The following is a 15,599-nucleotide window of genomic DNA, read 5'->3' as shown; positions in this document are numbered from 1 at the left end:
TTTTTTCAAAGTGGTTGCTTAGTGATTACACTATTCTTAATTTTTCCCATGTTCTACTTAGATTTAATATTTTACCACTTCACACAAAATTTAAGAGCCTTGCTCCCATATAGGTCCATTTATCCCCCTACACCAACTTTTATGCCATACTTATCATGTATATTACATCTGTATATGTTATAAACCCTACAAGACAATGTCATAATTTTTTACTTAGTCAGATGCATTCTTCTTAGAAATTAAGATTTTAATTTTTTTTTTTTACATTTATCCACATAGTTAACATTTCTAGGGACTTTCATTGTTTCTTGAAGAAAGGATTGCCCGTCTATATCATTTTTCTTCACTTGATGAACTTCACTTAGTATTCCTTGTGGTGCAGGTCCGCTGGCAATGAATTCTCTTAGTTTTCATTCATTTGAAAATGTTTTCATTTCACCTTCATCATGGTGGACAGAAGTAACTCCCAGTGATCTCCGCTTTCTGGTGTTTATGCCTTTATATGACCCCCTCTCCTTGAGTGTAGGTTGAATCTGTGAACTGCTTTTAACCAACAGAATATGGCAATATTCTGGGATGCCACTCCCATGATATTGTTATGTGGTACAAGACTGTCTTGCTAGCTCACTCTAGAGTTTCTCTTTCACTTGCTGGCTCTGAGTAAGCAAGCTTCCCTGAAGTAACTGGACCCCCACATGGCAAGAAATTGCAGGCAGTGTCTAGTTGTTGAGCATGATCTCAGTCTTATAGACTCAAAGAAATGAATTTTCTACCAACCTGAGTGAGCTTGTAAGAGGATTCATTGTTGTTGGTTGAGCTTCCATGTGAGAACTGAGTCCTGACTGTCACCTTGATTGCAGCCTTACACAGGCCCCAGCTAAGCTATTCTCTGATTTTTGATCCACAGAAATGGCGAGATAATAGATGATTTTCTTTTAAGTCACAAGGTTTATACTGGTTTCTTATATAGCAGTATATTCGTTTTTGAAGTATATTTTACTGGCTTTAGAATTCCGCGTTGACAATTTCTCTTTCATCACTCTAAAGATGTTATTCTATTGTCTTTTGCCCTCCATTATTTCTGATGTGAAGTCAGAAGTCATTCAGATCATTGTTCTCAGTATGCAACGTGTATTTTTCTTTGGCTGCTTTCACAATATTTTATCTTTCTTTTTCAGCAGTTTGGCATGACGTAAAACTGTAAATTTATTTGAAACTGTAAATTTAAAACTTTCACTAAAATGAGAAAATTTAGCCACTATTTCATCAAAAAACTTATTTTGTCCCATTCTCTCTTTGCCTTCCAGGATTCCACTTGTGTATGTGCTAAAACTTTTCATATTGCTCCACAGATCACTAAGAGTTTGTTAAATTTTTTTTAGTCTTTTTTTTCTGTTCTCTAGATTGGGTAACTGCAGTTTATTGACTCTTCTGTCAACAATCCCTTGCTAAACCCACCCAGTGAACTTTTAAGGAAAATACCACATATTGCATTTTTTAGTTCTAGAATGTTCATTTTTTTCTATAGTTTTAATTTACCTGTTGAACTTTTCTATTTGTTCATTTTTTTGAAGCATATTTTAAGTCCTCGAACCTGGTTATTATAGCTCCTTTAAAATAATTTTATGTGAGTTGGAATTTCTGAGATGCAGATCCTGAAACAGAATTAGCAGTACAAAAGATTTTTGTGGAGTAACACCTGTGAAAGGATGGGGAAGGAAGCATGATTGGGCAAGGGGAACCATCATAGCATGATGTATACCCAATACTATTTCTGCAAGCTTGACAGGGGAGCTCTGAAGCAACAATTACCTATTAAAGGAATCCCCCATTGGGCAGAAATAGCTAAGCCCTTGTACTACTGCCTTGCCCAGTCATTGCCTAGAAGCCACCCAGAGAAGGTGGGGCTAGTAATATCTGCTCAATTCTTTTAGCCCTGGCTGGTTGTGGTAGCTTGGCAATGTGTGAACCTGGCTAGGCTGAACTACATTCCACAAATTCCCTTACCTGTATATTTCTTGTTAAGGTGAGCCACAAAAGAGAGATTCTAATGAGAGATTTGGAGGGCACAAGTGAATTGGTAGCCATTTTGTAGCTCAGACACATTGTCATCTATCTGCTGGCTCACCTTTGAATTCTTGAACATCCTTGATTGTCTTTCTTCCATCCTATCATGTGAATGATTTCTTAGCCAGGCAGCTCTTTTGTCTCTGTGGACTTGAATAGGCTATTCAGATCTTCCCTCAGTTCACGGAAATTTTCTTCTGGTATGAGTTTAATTATTGTCTCTCTTCCTACCCTTATTTGTCTCCGTCTGGAACTTCTGTTCTTTGCATGTTAGGATTCCTGGATCTTTCTTCTCAATCTTTTATCTTCTCCCTCATGACTTTTATCTCGTTGTCTTTCTTCTCTGAGCTTTAAGATATTTCTTATACTTGATCTTTCAGGTTTCTGATTCAGGGCTCAACAATGTCATCCTTTCCTTTAATTCATCTACTGGTTTTTTTTTTTAAGCTCAAAGTTCTTGTTTTTAAGCTTCAGACTTTTTGCGATGGGTCTGGCTCATTTTATAGCCTGCTATCACTTTTTAAATTCAGGTGTTAATTGGTCTCTTCCAGCCGCAGTTCTATTCAGTGATCATGTGGTCTGGCTGTTCAACCTCATCCTTCTCTGACGTTCCCCTGTTGAGCTGTTTATCTTTTGCTGTCTACTCTTCAGGGTTTAGATATGGCTGAGAAGTGTCCTTAAAAATGAGCAGAGGGACAGGGTCTCTGGCCCTGGACACCAGTGATACATGGGAGGCTGTCAGCCCCCTGCCAACGCATCCAAAGGAAGCTTCTCTGCCCCCTGGTCTCTCTGAACTCTCTCAGACTTGAGGTGGGCAACTAAAAGGTTAGCAACTTCCTGGCCTTTTAAAGGTCAGGAAGGCTCAGTAGCTCATGCAGGATCCATGGATCCTGAAAGCCTAGCTTTTCCTTGGATGGCCACTTTTGGCTCTTACCTCTGAACTGCTCTCTTGTTCATTGTCCAGGAGGGAGGGAACCCCATAGTGGTGTTTTCTTCAAGAACCAGCTCTTGCTCAGAAAAGGCATTAGCCCGCAATGGGGATGGGAAGAAAAGGGAGTTTGTTCAGGCTCCATCGTCTTCAGAATCCCCATGTCAAAGTATAATTTTCAAAATGTTGAAGGCTTAACTTTCCATAAAGTGAGCATGTGTCAAGGATTTAATTAACTCCTTAATGAGGGAACCAGCAAGATGGTAAGGAGAGTTCAAAAAAGTTTAAGAGAGACAGAAATATTTATAGACACCTAAAAGAAAGAATGTTGGAATAAGATTGCTTAAAAACATGGAAAAGAAATTCATAGTCTTTGGGTTATAATCTTTTCATTTACATCCCTCAGGATAAAATTCATTGATCATTGTTGGTTTTTTAGGGTTAACGTGTACACTTTCATAGTTGTGAAGTAACCTAATCTATAGTAAATACAGTGCACACTCCTGGAGTAATAGAAATACAATGTGAACCCCTGGAGTAACCCACTTATACAATTATTCATTTTATTTACTTTAATTCAGTATATTCAAAATGGTATCATTTAAACATATATTATGGGCTGAACTGTGTCCTCCAAAAAGACATGTTGAAGTCGTAATCCCCAGCACCTCAATATGTGACCTGATTTGGAAATGGGTTCCTTGCAGATGTAGTTAGTAAGATGAGGCCATAATGAAGTAAAATGGGCTCTTAATTAAATATGTGGCATCTGAACTGGGACGTGTTGTAAGTGTAAAATATACACTGGATTTCAAGGACTTAGTAAGAAAAAAAGAATGTCAAATACCTCACTAATAATTTTTACATTACATATTGTATTCGTACCACAAATTGGGTGACTTAAAATGATAGAAATGTATTGCGTCAGCAGAACTATGCTCCCTCCGAAATCTAACGGCAAGAACCGTCCCTTGCTAGTGTCTTATTTAAGGAGGTATCCTATTAGAGGAGGATGCCACGTGGAGACAGAGGCAGAGATTGGAACCAAGGAATGCTAAGGACTGACAGCATCCCCATGGTCTAGGAGTTGGCAAGGGACGGTTCTTGCCGTTAGATTTCGGAGGGAGCATAGTTCTGCTGACGCAATACATTTCTATCATTTTAAGTCACCCAATTTGTGGTACGAATACAATATGTAATGTAAAAATTATTAGTGAGGTATTTGACATTCTTTTTTTCTTACTAAGTCCTTGAAATCCAGTGTATATTTTACACTTACAACACGTCCCAGTTCAGATGCCACATGTCAAGTGCTCAGTAGTCACATGTGGCTATTGACTACCTGTTGGACAGAGAATTAGACGATGGGGAATGGGACAACTGCTTCGCAACACTCAACACTGCAGGAGCGCTGTAACTTCTTTGCCCCATTTCCAGTTGTTGGCTAGTTTTCCTTAATGTTGTCCGCAGCCCATGACAGCTCTGGAACTGATGGCATAACTTGGTAGAGAAGAAGAGGCTGATAAAGAGGTGACTGAGGGAGAAAGGGCTCTGAATGAATAGTGGTGTCTGAAGTTTTACGCTCAGGGGCTGGGTTTCCCACGCGCCTTTTAAGATACTTTTGTTCAAATTTGAAAAATGGGCCACTCTGCGTGGATGAATTAGAAAAGGCACGCATGTCTGGGCATTTCATGTCAGGGTGTAGGACTTGGAAAACAAAGATGGATTGGATTTTTGTCCCTGCTGACACCTTGGTTAGGTGCCCTTATGCAGTACACGAACTGCACAACTGCGCGGGTAGGCCCCGCCGGGGCTGAGAGCCAGCCTCAGATGGCAAAGTGATGGGACTGTCTCTACTCTGGCAGGAAGGCGGGTAAGGGAGTGAGAGTGTACGGCTGGGAGCAGACGGAGTTAGGGGCATGGAAGGAAGCTGACAGGGTTCTGTTTGATGGCGTTATTTTCACTGCGAAGAAGGAGGGAATGAGGGTCAGAGGCTTGGAGGGAGAAGCTGGTCTGAATCAGTCTCCATGGAGAAGGCAAGAGGACAGACTGGGTTGTCGAGCAATGTCAGGCCTGACAGACTTTTGTCTGGATCAGAAGGCAGGAGTGGCCCAAAGTTAGGAAGTGAACAGGGAGCTCAACAGGGAAATAGACTGTCCCGGGTGCAGGTGGCCAGGAGGTGCAGGAGTAAAGGACAGTCGGCCAATATGAGACAAAACCCCGCAGCTTGCTTTTATCAATAATGTATGTCAGGCCTTATTCCAAGTGCTTTACAGATGTTAAGTCATTTGATTTTCGATTGTTACTTCTACGTGGCGGTTGAGAAGAGCAAAGCACAACAAGGTTAAGTGACTTGCTCCAAGTCATACAGCTAATAAGTGGTAGAGCCAGGATTTGAATCTGGCTCTAGTAGCTTTGTGAGAAAGACACTCTAGGTATTGACTCCACCCCTCTGACTATGGGAGACCTTCCCTTCTACGAGAGGTGAGGTCCTGGGGCCAGTCTCAAGTGAGCATGGGGTAAGGTGACTTTTTGAAAGCCAAAAAGATAATTGTTTTGTTGAATCTAAACATTTAAAGTATTTACATGCCATGTGCCCACGGAGAGGATCTGGGCAGCATGGGTAGGTCTGTTTTCTGCTCTAGGCTCAGAGACAGAGCTGGGTGGCCTAGAAGTAGGTGGGCGAAGTCAGGAAGTCACACCCATCTTCTTTGATTAGTTGGGCAGGAGAGAAGGGAAAGTTTAGATCACGGAGTCTTATTTCTACATGTAGAGCCCTTCATCTGAGAGAAACCATTTTTCCATTTTCCTTTTTTTTTTTTTTTTAAATTTAGAAAACATGCCAAAATCAGCTTTATAACAATTTTAGTACTTGTTTTATAAAACACCCATTTCCATTGACACTACTAGCGAAATCACTTCTGTCAGCCATGAGCCTTATAAAAGGAATGAATGCATTTTCTGTGCCCATAATCACCCCTCTATGAGAATGAGGTCGATTTCAATGACTAGCTAATAAAGGAATAACTCAGCATTAAAAAAAAATCAGAGTCCCTAGGAACCCTAGAGGCAAAAGGCAAAGGAAATTTGATCTGATGAAAACTGAGATCTTTTTTAAAGGGAAGCTTTATTATTTTCTTTTCGAAGACAAACTGCATTTTAAACACAGTAGGTTGGTTTATCAACAAATCTCTATTTAAGGAATTGAATACGGAACTGATTATACAGCTGGCAAAACCTCATACTATTCCTACACATTCTGAGATGGTCTAATTTAGAGAAAGGTCTGAATCAGTTTGAAGCATGTGGTTTTGTAACTCTGATGTGCTTAATTACCTTCAACTCAGACTAAGCCGAGGAACTCATTCTTTCAGATTGTGGCCTCCAGAGCCTGGGGAACTTACAGCAACAAGCTGATAAAGATGGTTTGTAATTTGCATATCAATTGCACAATATTAATCACCCACTTCCTGATGTCTGCCCTGTTCATGGTATAGGAGGCACTATCCCATCTGTGGTTGGGTCCCTGTTGGTGTCTGCACAACTGAAGAAATAGTCATAACTTCCTCTTCCATCTCCATGATCACCACTTGCACATATAACGTAGAGATGTGGAAACTGAGACTTAGCGAGACAGGCGTGCCTTGCTCAGGGTTTCAAAGCTGGACTACGGCCAGAACACATCTTATGACTCCTAGTCCAATGCTCTTTGCAATGTATGTCTAAGCACTTGGTACATGATAGTTATTAATAAAAGAAGAGAATATTATAAAATTGTTCTTAGAGGCATTTTAGACATTTCCTCTATAATCTTGCCAATTTCTTATTTGGCCTCTCTTTGTAATAATAACATATATACAGCAGTTATTAGGTACCAGGTACCATCATATCCTATGAACAGCTTTATGATATATTATTGACATTCCCAATTTATTCTTAGGGAAACTGAGGTCCAGAGAGGTGATGTAAGATGCTTGAAAGAGATTCCCACAATTTCTCAGTACCCTTAGTATCTCAGTAATTTTTTATGGTGCTCAAAGGCCAAAAGAAATACATAGTTTTATTAGGTAGTTAGATCCAAACAACTTACAGGTATGTCCTAAATTAGTCATTTGAAAAAATAACTCACATAAGTTTAAGGGAAAAAAATTTATTCCATCTTAACAATAATTACTTAAGTAATAGGATATGTGTGTGTCTGTTGGACACTGCACAGCTTTTCAAAACTTAAAATCAGATGGGACATTGCCATCCTCATTTCTTGTTCTACATTGATTTTCATGAGCTATTTGCTTTTTATCACTGTAACCACTGAAAACTCAGCTTTGCAAAGATAAGATGTCATCAGAAGGAATGTAGCACAAATTAATGTTGAAACTGTGGCTGCCGTGAGCTGTAGTTTGTGGGTGTCCAGCAGATACTGCCGTGTTTCTCTCAACCATTTATGATAACCTGTGGTACCTTCATGTATTTGCTGCAGTGCCCAGAGGTGTTTTGGCACACAGTTGGAGAACTGTGGGCCTAAGGGGAGGTGTTATTGAAAACAGGGACTTGAAATTAAGCAGTCTAGCTTCTGAGCCCATAACTTGTTCATACACTGTTTTGCTCAGTACGTCCCATCTGCTGACCTTTACTCTTTTAGGAAAGAGGCTCATTCTTTTGGCAGATGTTCGATGAGCTGCTACTCTATGCCAGGCTTTGTGCTGCTCTGGGGAGGGGAAAGGACACAGATGAATTTGCTCTAGAGTCTGTTTTTTAATAATCTTGTCACGTAGGGAAAAAAATTGCAATTCAGCTATAATAGAAGGATGTACAAAACACCACCTCATCCAGAGAAGTGATCCTGGAGGTAATATGGGGTGGGACTGATGTAACTGCCATGAAAGCTTATTCAGGCTACATTGATATAAATTTGGTTTTGGGAATGAAGTGAGTGCTGACCCTGCCCGTTCTGCACAAGTCAATAAAATCAGAATTATGTTTGTGCTGAAAATTGGGGTTTTCAATTGGCATCTTGTTATCTCTGAAGGCTGCTGTGCACAGAAGCAGATGTGGACCAGTAATAAGCCTGTGATGAAGGACTCTGGGCAGAGAAAGTGCTGAGTACCCCATCACTGAAGGTATGAAGGCAAGGATGTGTGGTAGGGATCTACTTCAGAGGGGGTGGGGTCCCCATCTAACTCTGGAAGGGGATGGTTTTGTGAAGCTGTCTTCTCATTGTCCACACCTGTCCCTCCTTGTCACTGACTCTGAGAATCCAACGTGCCTGTCTTTGCCCTTGAGGCAACACTGCTGTCTCAGGCATGGAAACTGGTTTCTAAAAACATTTTTTGCGTTCATTTTAAATGAATTTAGGGATCTTAGCAGCACCTCCTGTCTGAGGTCGGGGGCAGGGAGGGAAGAAGGGGTGCTGCCTGACATCTTTTAGAGGCTGGTGGCACTGGCCCCGTGCTGGAGATGGAGGGTGAGCACCTGATATTCCTCACAGCTGCCAAAGTGACCTTTGCAAAATACACATCCCACCTTGGGACTCTCCTGCTCAGATTCCATCAGGGCCTCCCCACTGCTTTCTAGGTAAAGTCCAGACTCCCACACGCAGCACGAAGGTCTACAGCAAGGCCTCTGCCTGACTCGCCAGCCTTATCCCTCCCAGAGGCCCTGTGATCTAGTCATCTTGGATGGCTTGTGATTCTCTGAAAACAGAGACCCCATGCCTTTCTTTGCTTATGCCGTTCCCTCTGCCTGATTTACCTTTCCTTGTTTGTCTACCCGGTATATCCTACTCATCTTTGTAAATCTGGCTTAGGCCTCTTTTGCTGTGGAAGGCTGAAAACAATATCCATTTAACTCACAATTTTGTAGTTTGGGAATTTGGGCTGTCTCAGCTGAGTGGTTTGGACTAGGCTGGGCTCACTTATGTGTTTGCAGTGCATTGGTGGGTTGACTGGGGCTGGCTGGCTTATGATGGCCCTGTCTGGGGTGTCTGAGATGATGGGCAGGGTGGCTCTTCCCACGTGGGTCCATGGGGTCTCTCATCCTCCGGCATGCTGGCCCAGATTTCCTCACATGGTAGATTCAAAGAGCTGCCAAAGAGGATGAACCCCACTGCCCATGAGCTTTTCAAACCCTTGCTCACATGGTTGCTAGCATCCTATTGGCCGAAACAAGTCTCCTGACTGAGCCCAGCATCAGAGTGGGAGGGCATTCAAAGTAACATAGCAGGAAGGTGCAGAAATGAGTGTGGGGGGATTTGGTGTCATTTTTGCAATCTTCCACAGCTGGACAACCTTCATGCCAAGAGGCTCTGTGTGAGCTCACTAGGCTGCGAGATCCTGGAGGCCCTGGTTTGAAATGCCTCAGTTTCTCCAGAGTGTGGCACAGAGCTGGTGCTCATTAATTTCTGACTTCCGCTTCACTACCTATGAGGGCAGCTTAGCCTCTGGCTCAAAGGCATGACCAGAGAACCCAAGGCAAAGCTAGTAGCAGGTCGGGGAAAAGAGAGACAGTCCTTTATAGATATTTGCTCAGCAGCTCAGGGTTGCAATTTGTCCCAGAAAACGATCTGATCTGATTCAGCCACAGTCTGGTCTCCACCTTTAAATGTTGGGAACTGCATAAATCAGCACATTCCCCCAAAGCAGAGTCTATATACAGCACTACCAGGCTGCTCGTCATAATTAGGCCTCCAGCAATGATTGTTTTTGCTCTCTGTGTTTTATCACCAGCCTCACAGGGGAAGGGAAGGGTATGATCAGTGTCGTGATGTTTGTGCATAACCCCAGTATTCGAGAGGTCTGGGCCAAGTGTACAAATGGAGGCTCTGGTCCGGAGCCCATCCTCTTCCCATCCCCAGCTTTCGCCTGTGCCACAGGGGGGTCTCCCTACATGCGTGTGGTCACTCCACTTGTTCCTTACCCGCTACACTTCCTGCTTCCCTCTGCAGATAACCTCTGTTTGACCCTTTGAGGCTAGGGGTGCACACAGTGGGGCCAGTCCACCCTTGGGAGGAAGGACCCAAAGAAGGATTAATGCAGGCCCTGGAACGTCCTGGAAGCAGGCATTTAGGCAGGGAATTCTGGGGTCCTGCAGAACTGCAGCATGGTCCAGGGAGGGAGACAGGCTACAGGCAAGCACACCTCTTGGTCCCTCAGACTCCTTGCCCTGTGGAGAGGGGCACTGGCCATTGAAAGGCCAGAGAAGGGCTCTCTAAAGTAGGGGCACAAGGCAGGGAGACCCTGGTCCCTGGAGTCCAAGGGTGATTTTCTATGTGTATGTGAAAAGCTACAGAAGCGTGGGGGCCTTGCAATCTGATCCTGTCACACTGCCAGCAGGACTGGGCCTCCCAGAGTTCCAGGAGTCACCCAAGTGGAGCCAGGTCTGTTTGCAGTTCTGGAAGCAGCGATCATCACCCCTCACGTTTGCATAGTTGTCTGTTGAAACAAAAGGCTTTTGCATCTATTTCTATTTGGCTTTTACCTTAGACCTGGAGGGTCACTAGGGAACAATATTATACCCCACTGGACAGATGGGGAAGCTGTGGCTCAGGGAGGTAACGTGACTTGTCTATTAGTGGTGGAGCAGGGCATGAATCCCACTGGTGGGCCCGATGTGCGTGCTTCTGCTGTTGTACCTATCACCGAATTTTGGAATAGATTGTAAATGGATCAGCCTATCAGTTATACCTAGACTTGTTTGAACAGTCCCTTAATGATGGCAATTTAAGTTGTGTCCAGTTTTTTACTGTCATAAATAATGTGGCAGTGAGCATCTTTGTACTGGCAATGCAGTGCTTGAGGTCTGGGGTAGGATCCTGCTATTGTGGACAAAGTTACTAAAGCTCACTGAACCTCAGTTTCCCCTTTCAGGGAGTAATAATACCATTTGCTTGAGATATTGAAGAAATGAGTGAATAGATGGTGATAATGATGGTGATGATGAAGATGATGATGACGATGACATCCTGTCTACCTGCATTCCTTGTCACATGCTCTGGTTTACACACCAGGCTCCGGTAAACTTTGTCGGTACGGGGCAGCATCTCTGCACCTAATGTACCCTGGCGCCCTCAACAAGATCTCACCAGTTTAAACTCAGAATTAAGGCCTTGGTGAACTCACCTGGGTTCTATAATCTTCTCTACCTACACTTGCTCTCTGAATGTGGCTTTAAATACTACTTATATGCTAATGACTCCCAGGTTCATATCTCTAGTTATGACCTTTCCATTGAGTTCCAGACTCTTCATCTATCCTATTGATTCACTCTTCAAAACATATTCTAAATCTTTCTCCATCTCCAGTATTAGAGTTCATCTTTCCTGCTGCCTTCCAACTTCTTTTTTGAGCATTTAGCTTATTTGTATTAAATCTTTCTGGTTTTACGAGAAATACTTTTTAAACTATACGTTTTCCCTCCAGGTATTGCTTTAGCCTGTTCTTCCAAATTTTGACATGTAGTACTTCGTTGCTTAGTTCTTATAATTTATTTATTAATCCATAGGTTATTTAGTAGTATATTATTTAGTTTCCAGATGTAACTGATAATTTGTCAGTTATCTTTTCTTGATTTTATTGCATATGGTCAGAGAAGAGAGACTAATTGATATTAATCTTTTGAAATTTATTTTGGTTTAATTGTCAGTTTTTGTAAATGTCCCATGTGTGCTTGAAAAGAATGTTGACTGATTGTAGTATTGAGATTTCTGTATGTATGTATTAGCTTACTGATTGAGATATTTGTTTATCTGCTCAATCAGTTTCTAAGACAGATGAATTAAATTCTTTAAATACAATTGTTGATTTCCTCGTTTCTGTACATTTCTGTAATTAGGCATTTTATGTATACTGAAGCTACATTTTTTAGTGAAAATATATGCTTATGGGTGGTGATTTGAAAATCTATTTGCATTGGATTGTGTTTTGTCAGATACTAGGATGATTATCGCAGCTTTCTTTTGGTTCATATTTGTCTGCTATATCTTTTTCTTTAATCTCTCCTTTTGTTTTAAATGTTTGCTTATGAATAGTACCTATTGGATCTTGTTTTGCTCATTCAATCTTAGATTCTCTATCTTTTGTTTGATAAGTTCAACCCATTTATCTTTATTATAAATACTATTCTATTAGGCCTCAGTTTTGCTATCTTATTTCATATTTTCCATTTATTGTACTTTCTTTTTTGTTTCTCTTTTTTATTGCTTTCAAATTTTCTCTTGTCCAGCAACTGGCGAAAAAATACACTGTGATACATCCATGCAAGGGAATACTACTCAGCAATAAAAAGGAACAATTACTGATAAATGCAACAGCATGGATAACTCTTAAAAGCATTATTTTAAGTGAAAGAAGCCATACTTAAAAGGCTACGTACTATGTGTTTTCATTTATATGACATTATGGAAAAGAAAATTAAGGAGATAGAATACATGTAAGTGGCTGTTAGTGACAGGGATGGAAGGCATATGACCAGAAAGTGGCAAGAGGAAAGTGGACAGTGGAAATATTCTGTATCGTCTCTGAATAGTGCCTGACACATAGATAGAACTCAAGGAAGTGTTAATGAATTCATTGAGACAACTTAAGTCCTAGATCAGTGCTGTCAACAGAAGCAGGATGTGAGCCGCATATGTAATTAAAAAATTTCTAGTAGCCACATTCAAAAAGTAAAAAGGAACAGATAATATTAATTTTTTAATAATAGATTTCATTTAACCCAATCTATTCAAAATATTATCTCACTATGCAAATGATAAACATTACTAATGAGCTATTTAACATTACTTCATATTAAGTCTTTGAAACTGGAAATGTATTCTACATTTGCATTGTATCTCAGATTCGTACTAGCCACTTTTCAGGTGTTCAGTAGCCATATATGGGTAGTGGCTACCTTAATGAACAACACAGTTCTAGAAAAAGAAGACTTGCTCCAATGTCCAGAAGAGGATTTTCCCCATGGGGCCATTTTTCTTGTGGTAACTAATTCTGAATCAATAATAAATCTTGGAGTTAAAAGTAAACAGCTAATGATGGAATTAGAATATCAGTGTTCTGCAGTCCCCATGGAATAATGGATCTAGGTAATGATCAAAGATGGTTGAGGACATCATAAGGAGAGAGTCCAGTTGACATCACCTGATGGAACATGACAGCTCCTCTGAAGTTGACATGACAAGTGATCAAAACAGAATCTGAATAAACCTCCAGATTCAACTCCAACTGTCAGAATTCACAATTCAGAAAAATCTGAGGAGTGTGTTAAATAATGCCACAGGGATGAAACCAGCAAAATCCAGACTGGGAAATGTCAGGACAGATGACCAGATTCTTTTTGACAAATGAATTGCAAGCAAACAACAACAACAACAACAACAACAACAACAACAACAAAGAAACAAGTGGAGGGGAAACTTATAGATCGAAAATGATTCAAAAGACGTTGAACCAGTTACAACATAATTTTATTAGGATTCTGATGAACAAACTAGAAAAACATTTATGAATTCCTGAGAATTAGATATTTCATATTAAGGAATTATTTATTTTGGTGAGAATAAAATTGTAGTTACATTGTAAAAATATTTATTTTAGAGATACATATGGAAACATTTAGGGGTGAAGTGATATGATGTCTAGGAAGTGCTTTGAAATAATTTGGAAGGGATAAGTGGAAGTGGGGAGAGGAAGCAAGATTAGCTATGAACTAATAATTGGGGAAGTAGAGTGATGGGTATCTGGGAGTTTATGACTACAGTTCTCGCTGCTTTTGTACGTGTTTGAAGTTTTCCATGATAATATGTAGAGAAAGGCAAAGTAATGAACAGCCGATCCTCTCTTCTGGGCCCAGCGCCTCCTCACCCTCCAACCCCTGTTGCCTGAGACCTGAGGTTTGCGGGTCTAATTTGCACTTCCCAAAGACGCCAGGAGGTGGCGCTCCCGTCCCTTTCCTGGCTGCTGTTTGGAGGGCTCCCAGCACCTTCGAAGCCCCACAGCATCCTTGGCCTCCTGGATGTCCCTAGGGTTTCTGCTCTTCCCTACAAAGTAGGGTGTGAGGTGGGAAGACCTAGGTCCAGTAGGGATTTGCCCTTTCTGGGTTGCTCCTGACCTCCATCCTTCAGGGTTGGGGCCACCCCTGATCTATTTGCTTAGGCTGCGGGAGGGACCTTGTCCTGACCTTGGGCCCCACCCCAACAAACCCAGTCTAGGCTCCTGAGCTCCACTTTGACCTTGGGGTCTCAATCATATCTCCCTTGACCTCTCCCACTGCAGGTCAGGGGTATCAGCCCCAATACCCCATACCCCTGCCTCTACCCGTTCCCCAACTCCCCACCCCAGACTCCCTTTTAGGGCTGGGCCTCCAGGTTCAAGGCCTTCATTTAAAGGAGGACCAGACCTCTGCTTGGCTGTGGTATTTAGCCGAGTGAGCCCTAGACTAGGATTCAGTAAACCTAGGTCCCAGACAAGCCTCCCTTGAGTAAGTTATGCCCCCTGGTTCTAACTGTAGAACAGTGGTTTTTTAACTGTTTTAAAAGGTGGATCTCCAGTTCTAGAAACCCAGTATGCAAAATCAATGAGAATGGAGCATCCTAGTTCTAGAAGGGGGAAGTTCAGTCACTTGGGCTTCCTCTGGCCCCACACTCACCCCAGGGCTTCCTGACCTCTGGAAATTTTACATTTCTCACTGGCTATCAGCCCAAGTGTTCTTACAAGTTGGTCTGAGGCGCTAGTAAGTCTTGGCACTCATTCATTCATTCATTCACTTAACATTTACCAAGCTTGTACTCTGTGCTGAACCCCCAGTGAAACAAATAATGAGTATGGGGACTCACTTCTTCATGGGCCCACAGTCTGGTGAGCAGACAGCATAATCTGGGTCATGATATACAATCAGGTGGCCCCAGGTTCAAGAAACAGAGGAGAGGTGTGCCTGTCAGCTTGAGGGAGCCAGGGAATGCTTCTCAGAGGAGGTGACATTTGGGTGATCTTGGGGAAAGCTATGTTAAAAATGAATTGAAAGGGGAGAGGAAGGTCTGGAAGGCAGTGAGAAGCTTAGTTTCTCGATGCAGTCATTTAGAGGGCCCCCCTCCTCCCCAACAAATGGCAGGGGAGAACAATTACTGTAGACTGTTGGTTTGGGTGGAGACCAAGTGTTTCTCTGTAGACACCCTGCCTGACACTGTCGGGCCACCCACACACATGAAGCTGCAGTCAGTACTCCTGAGGCACCACTACGACATGTCTGGAAGGAAACCCACTTCCCTCACAGGGTGAAATTGCCAATAATTGGTGTTGCTGAGAACATGAATTGCTTCATGGGCCCCAAATGAAAGACTGAATCCCAAGTGTTCCTTCCAAGTGCTGGGGTGCATTGGTAAGAAGGTGCCAAGATTTTAGACCCCGCCTCCCCGTACCCCTGCCACCCGCCTTCTTGGGCAGAATGCCTCTCCATCCACAAATAGAAAACTCACTGAGATTTTAATTAAGAGCAGTGTACATAAAACTCAGTGTTCCTAAGTAAACAAATATTAAGCAAGATACTTCACTTTTGTGTTATGGGCTCTTAAGAGATGGGAAAGTCAGAACAGGAGGAGTGGGTGGAAGTACTG

At 42.1% G+C, this 15,599-nt stretch overlaps 1 long non-coding RNA gene across 1 annotated transcript in view; it reads left to right on the top strand.

Annotated features, from left to right (window-relative positions):
* Nucleotides 1-15,599, top strand: part of LOC120603681 (uncharacterized) — a 138,143-nt gene that overhangs the window by 18,297 nt on the left and 104,247 nt on the right. The window contains exon 4 of the long non-coding RNA XR_005653082.1: nt 8,025-8,115. This is a non-coding gene — a long non-coding RNA (uncharacterized LOC120603681). The remainder of the gene's footprint in view (nt 1-8,024; nt 8,116-15,599) is intronic.

This window comes from Pteropus medius, unplaced genomic scaffold (genome assembly GCF_902729225.1).
Source record: "Pteropus medius unplaced genomic scaffold, Ma_sr-lr_union100, whole genome shotgun sequence".
Classification (NCBI taxonomy): domain Eukaryota; kingdom Metazoa; phylum Chordata; class Mammalia; order Chiroptera; family Pteropodidae; genus Pteropus; species Pteropus medius.
The sequence above is the reverse complement of the archived record's forward strand: the minus strand, read 5'-3'. Positions and strand labels throughout refer to the sequence as shown.